The sequence below is a fragment of the Malania oleifera genome, chromosome 2, assembly GCF_029873635.1.
Source record: "Malania oleifera isolate guangnan ecotype guangnan chromosome 2, ASM2987363v1, whole genome shotgun sequence".
Taxonomy (NCBI): Eukaryota; Viridiplantae; Streptophyta; class Magnoliopsida; order Santalales; family Ximeniaceae; genus Malania; species Malania oleifera.
In genome coordinates this window covers 35,701,774-35,708,114 of record NC_080418.1, presented here as the reverse complement: position 1 = coordinate 35,708,114, position 6,341 = coordinate 35,701,774, and positions in this window count along the sequence as shown.

Genomic DNA, 6,341 nt, shown 5'->3' with positions numbered 1-6,341 from the left:
TTTTTGGAAAAATTGGGGATTTATTTTCAAATTTGTAAGGAAAAAATTATTCTTGAAAAATAAATCATCTCGAGAAATGTTAATTTTTGGGGGAAAAATAGGGATTTATTTTCAATTTTTAAAAAAGGGAAAAAGGTTTTAGTTTGTTTTTCCTTTTTCATATTTTTTAAAAAATACTTTTGTGAGGCCTATATGGAAAAATTAATTCCAATATGGTTCCACTACTTCCTTTACTTTTCCCTTTATTTTTTTTTCTTTCTTGCACGTATTTTGATTTGAAAAGAAATTAGAAAAAGGCATCAAAATAAAGACACATTTACTACTATACACATACTAATTATGTTTTAACCCAGATAATTATAGAAATTAAATAATAAAGAAAGGAGAAGAAAAAGAATTTTCAAAGGGGGCCTCAACAGGGTCTCGTCGATAAACACTCTCGACGAGGACATGTGTCTCATCGACGAACAGCCTTTTTAGACACGTCGACGAGGACAAGTGTCTTGTCTACGAAAATATACCTAGAGGGCAATTTCAGGGCCTAAAGTTCGTTGAAGAAAATTATGAATTCGTCGACAAACTCCCTTTTTGGCCTCGTCGACGAGGTGACGTGACTCGTTAACAAAGCCACGTGGACAACACTCTATATATAGCCCAAATCAAAATTTCAGCAAGAGAAACTCATTTTTCTTGTTTTCTTTCTCTCTCTAGTTCGATTCCCTCCCCTTCTCTCAACGATTTTCGCCCCATTTCTCCCCATTTCGACAATTAGAAGCCGCCACGATGATCCTGGGGAGATTCTCTACAAGTATGCTGGAATAGATTGTTGGTTTGGGCAACTTGGGTACCATCTCAAAATCAGGGTAAGTAGATTATTTAGGTATTTCTAGTAATACCAAGTTTATCTAAGCCTAGATTTTGTGTTATATGAGAATATACTGGTGTTTTGTACAGTAAAATTAGGATGTTATGATTTCAAGGTTATGGTATTTTTGGGACCCTGCAGGCATGGGTTGAGGACCCCAACGGATATCCTCCCAGGAGTTCAGGCAAATTATAGTTTAGAAAATTATGAATAGACAGGTTCAGGAAATATGAGTGTGATGATTTTATGGGAAATTCAGTGTTTTACTAAGGAATATATATATATATATATATATATATATATATATTACAAGGTATAAGGTTTGAATTGAAGGCAAGTCTCTGGGTTAGATAGGTAAGGGAAATATGCTATATTAGGAATTTTAGAATGTTTACCAGTAATTTATATGTTTTTCAGATTATCATTCAATTCATAAATTATTAGTATATTAGAAAGTACAGTTTTCAGAGTAAGGGATATTTATATATGTAGTTGTGTGGCATGAGATATTACCCTATTAGTACAAAATTTATAGAGTTTTCTGACTATTATGATTTAAATATTTACGCACAGTAATATGCTTTACTAGATTTTATAGCAATATGACTTACAATGTATATACAGAAAGATATATTTTACGGTGATTACAAAATACCATGATTTCCAAAATTTCAAAAAAGTCATAACACTCAGATATTACAGTATATACAGTTCAGATATTTCAGATAAAATATTACAGATATTTCAGTTCAGATATTATAGTATATTCATATCAGTTATAGTGTTATGGTTATTTTGGAATCATGATGAAACAGTAAGATAATTATATATATTAGTATCATATAGTATCAGACTCTAATGAATCAGTTTAGTTTATATTCAATCAACAGAGCACGGTACCGTAGTTTTTTCAGATTAGAGTGCAACCACATATCTCAGATAGTATGTGGGATACGGTCAACCGTACCTAGAAGGATTGCATGCTCCCCAGTAGTATGGGTTGAGGTGGTCGATTTGACAAGGTAGATATCAGTTACTGTTCCCGGAGGGATTGCAGTTGGTCGGACTGATGATTGGTAGAGTTTCAAATTGACTTACCTGGTAGACCAACTAGAGTTAAGTCCCGCCTACGGGCCGCACAACCCTGTCGTGAGGAGTTAAATCATGACATACAGTTATCTTTCCAATATATAGTTCTTTGAGTGGAAATTGGGAATTTGTTCAATGTGGAATTAGTATTGGAACTCAAATCGCCTTTTTAGAAATGCATGATATGTTGTGTTTTGTGACTCATATCTTTGAGTGGATGATTTATACCAGGAAGAAACGTATAGTAGAATCAGTTATGGGGGGAAACCGTCGACAGTTTGGCTTTAACCTTCGACGGTTTGGCTGAATTTTCAAAAGACCCGCTCTCGGCTTTTATCCGTTGAAGGTTCCATCGACGACTGTCTAAACATGTAGAGATGGTTTGGTCCCGGTATCTTTCCATCGATGGTTTGTTGAAACCGTCGATGGATTCACTTGGGAGACCAGCGCTGATTTCAAATTTTGAATACGAACGTTAGTATGGTTGGGTGTTTGGGGAGAAACCTCCATAGTGTTTATAAATACATCATTTTGTGTGTATTCTCATTGTAAGAAGATCATTATATTGTGTCCTTTGACACTAAGATAATGAAACTTTGCCGATTGCTCCCATGGATGTAGGCATTTCTTAACCATGTAATTCCTTGTGTTCTTATGTTGATTTTTATTTGCTTTCATACATAGTGCGTGGATGTGTTCCATACTTGTTCTTCATTGATTGCTGCATTTTGATTTTTGCTGTGCAAATTCGAGTTTATTCATAAAAATTGGTATCATAGCATTGTTGCTATGGCATCGGGCACTTCATTTGCAAAATTTGATGTTGTCAAATTTGATGGAACCAGAAACTTCGATTTGTGGCAGAGAAGAGTGAAAGATTTGCTTGTGCAATAAGGGATGGTGAATACCTTATGTGGTGTTCAACCAAAAAGTATGGATGAGGCTAATTGGAAGGCATTAGAGGCAAAGGTTGTTGTTACAATAAGATTGTGTTTGGCCGATGAAGTGCCTTATCACATCATGGAGGAGGATTCTCTTGCGGCTATTTGGCAAAAGCTTGAAAGCCAGTACATGTCTAAATCTCTTAAAAACAATTTTTTTCTTAAGCAAAGGCTTTATTGGCTTAAGATGGTGGAGGGTTATGATTTAAACCAACACATCAACACATTTAATCAAATCATAAGTGATTTAATGTGGGTTGATGTGAAATTCAAAGAGGATGATAAGGCATTGATGCTACTGAATTCCTTGCCAATGTCTCACATGTATGAGAATCTGGTTACTACTCTTACATGAGGGAAAGAGACCTTGAATTTGGAATAGGTAATAAGTGCATTGTTGGGGTTTTATCAAAGAATGAAAGTCTGCGATAAAATATCACACAAGGAAGGGCTTGTGGTGAAAGATAACCATGATCGTGGTAGAGGAAAATTCAGTGGATCGAGTCAAAAATCCCAACTCAGTGCAATAAGAAAAAGGATATCCGATATTATAAGTGCGGTAAAAAGGGACACATTAAATCGGATTGTCCGTATTGGAAGAAAGGGAATGCTGAAAAGCAAGAAGGAACTTCGAATTAAATCAGCAAATGTAGTTTAATAAGCAAATTCAGATTGCAGTGATGGTGACATACTTTCAGTTTTTTTGGGGTCGGATCACCTCACGGACTCTTGGATCCTTGATTCAGCGTGTTCTTACCACATGACTCCAAATAAGGAGTGGTTCATCACCTACAAGTTGGTAAATTTAGGTTCAGTTCTTATGGGCAATGATGTTTCTTGTAAGATCATTAGAATAGGAAATGTACGAATCAAAATGTTTGATAATATTGTAAGAACTCTATGTGATGTGAGGCACATTCCGGACTTACCGAAGAGTCCAATTTCATTAGGCACCTTGGACTGTAATGGACTCACTTACAAGTCCAAAAGTGGAGTTATGAATGTGTGCAAATCTAATGATGATGAAAGGGTAAAAGTTAGATGGAAATATTTATTCACTGCTAGGCACTACAGTTGTAGGTGGAGCTGTAGTCGTAGATCATGAATTTGATGAAACCGTCTTGTGGCATATGCGGTTAGGGCATATGGGTAAACATGACATTAAAGAACTTCACAAAAGGAAACTTTTGAAAGGTATGATAACATGTAAACTGAATTTTTGCAAGTTTTGTGTTATTAGGAAGCAAAATAGGGCACAATTCAAATTAATTATTTACAAAATGGAAGGTGTTCTTGATTACATACATTATGATGTTTGGGGACTATTAGAGTAGCATCATGGGGAGAACATGTTTATTTTATAAGTTTTATTGATGACTACTTAGATAAGGTCTGGGTATACTTTATGCAACACAAGTCTGATACGTTTGCCAGTTTTAAGTTATGGAAAGTTGAAGTGAAAAATCAAACTGGGAGAAGAATCAAATGCCTCAAGTCAGACAATGGGACTGAGTACATTGATTCTAGGTTCATGGAGTTTTGTGAGCAGCAGGGCATTAAGAGGTATTTCACTGTTCGTCGGACACCTCAACAAAATGGTGTGACTGAAAGGATGAACCAAACTCTAACTGAAAGAGCTCAGTGTCTCAAGATTAATGCAGAGCTAGTGAAGAACTTCTAGGCAAAGACAGTTATTATGACTTGGGGAAAAGTGGCAGAGGAGGTATGAACAGGAAATGCAGTAGAATATTCTAGATTGAAGGTATTCGATTGTCCAGCCTATGTTCATGTGTCTAGTGAGGAGAGATCGAAGCTTGCTGCAAAATCAATATGCTACATCTTTTTAGGGTATCAAAAGGGTGTGAAGGGGTTCAAGCAGTGGGATCCAATGACAAACAAAGTGGTGATCAATACGTGTAATAACCTGAAATTTTTTTTAAAAAAAAATAATTAATTAAAATTATTAATCAATTAATTAGTTAAAAATTATTAAATTAATGTATGAAATAAACAAGTAAAAAGAAATAGTATGAAAAAAAATAAGAGTAATTATTAATTAATATATTTATTAATTAAACATTATTAAATTAAATAAATAAATAAAAATTTTAAAGAAAATAAATTATTAAAATTAATTAATTAATTAAGTTTTATTAAATCTGATGTATTAAATAAATAATATGATATATATATATATGTATAATATAATATTATTATATTATATGCAAAGTAAGTAAAAAAAAGAAAAAAAAGAAATGAAAGCATCTAAAGCTTCCTAAAACAACAGAATAGACGCCTCAGCCTCTCCCTCTCCCAGCTCTCTCTGCGTGTCATCGTCTCCATCTCCATCTCCTTTCTCTCTTCCCCTATTTCTCGGCGGATACTCAATCGATTGGGAAATGGAAGATGTCGTTGGATTCCTAACTCCGCCACTGACATTTCTACTAGAGCGGATTTGTCATGGGAGCGGTGTAGGCACCACTCCTAGGGAAAGGTATATTTTTCCTAATTTCTTAATTTCCCCTTTAAAACTTATGTTAAATCGATGATTAGGCATCACCACGGGGTCCTAGTCGTGATCGTCGTCATTTTGACATAAGTAAAGTTCTAATTGAGGTTTTCTAAACCCCACTCCAAAGCGAGAGTAAGATTTGGGAAATTTGGTAATTTGGCTATATTTAAGGGTATATTTATTTATTTAGAATTTATGAGCTTAGAAAATATTAAAATAATATTTTATTTAGGATTGATTTAATGGAATTAGGTTTTTTTATTCAGGGTCTGGGTGAGCGCAGCAGGTATTTTTCAGGGTCCCTGTTGGCATAGTTCAAGAAATCAGGTAAGGAGAAAAATATATATTAAATCAGAATTTTTATGAATTTAATAAAAAATAAATTGTATTATATGTACGTGTATATGTTTCGATATGGGTAAAATGTCAACCATTTAAATTATATTTTTTCGAGTTTAGGGTTGTTTATTAGATATTTATATACGAAAATGAACTGATGAAAGAGGAAAATATTTTCAAGATAATTATATAAGAAATGAAAGGTATTTTCAGTATATAAACATTAAATGTTGGTTGACTTATTTTACAGGCAGTATATGAATTTTATTGTTAAATTGTGTGGCATGAATAAATGTAAGTTCTGTGCAAATATATGTTAAATGTATAAGATGCAGGTTAAGTAAATGATGCATTGTGAATAAAACATGATATGAATTATGCTGCTTGTGTGTGTTAATGCAACCATGTAAAATAGCTAAAAAATGTTGGGTAAACAGCTGAAAAATGTTGGATAAAACAGCTGAAAAATGCTGGGTAAAACAGCTGAAAGATGCTGAATAAAACAGCTGAAAAATGTTAGATAAAACAGCTGAAAGATGTTAGGTAAATGTATGACAATTGAAAAATGTTGGGTAAAACAGCTGAAAGATGTTGG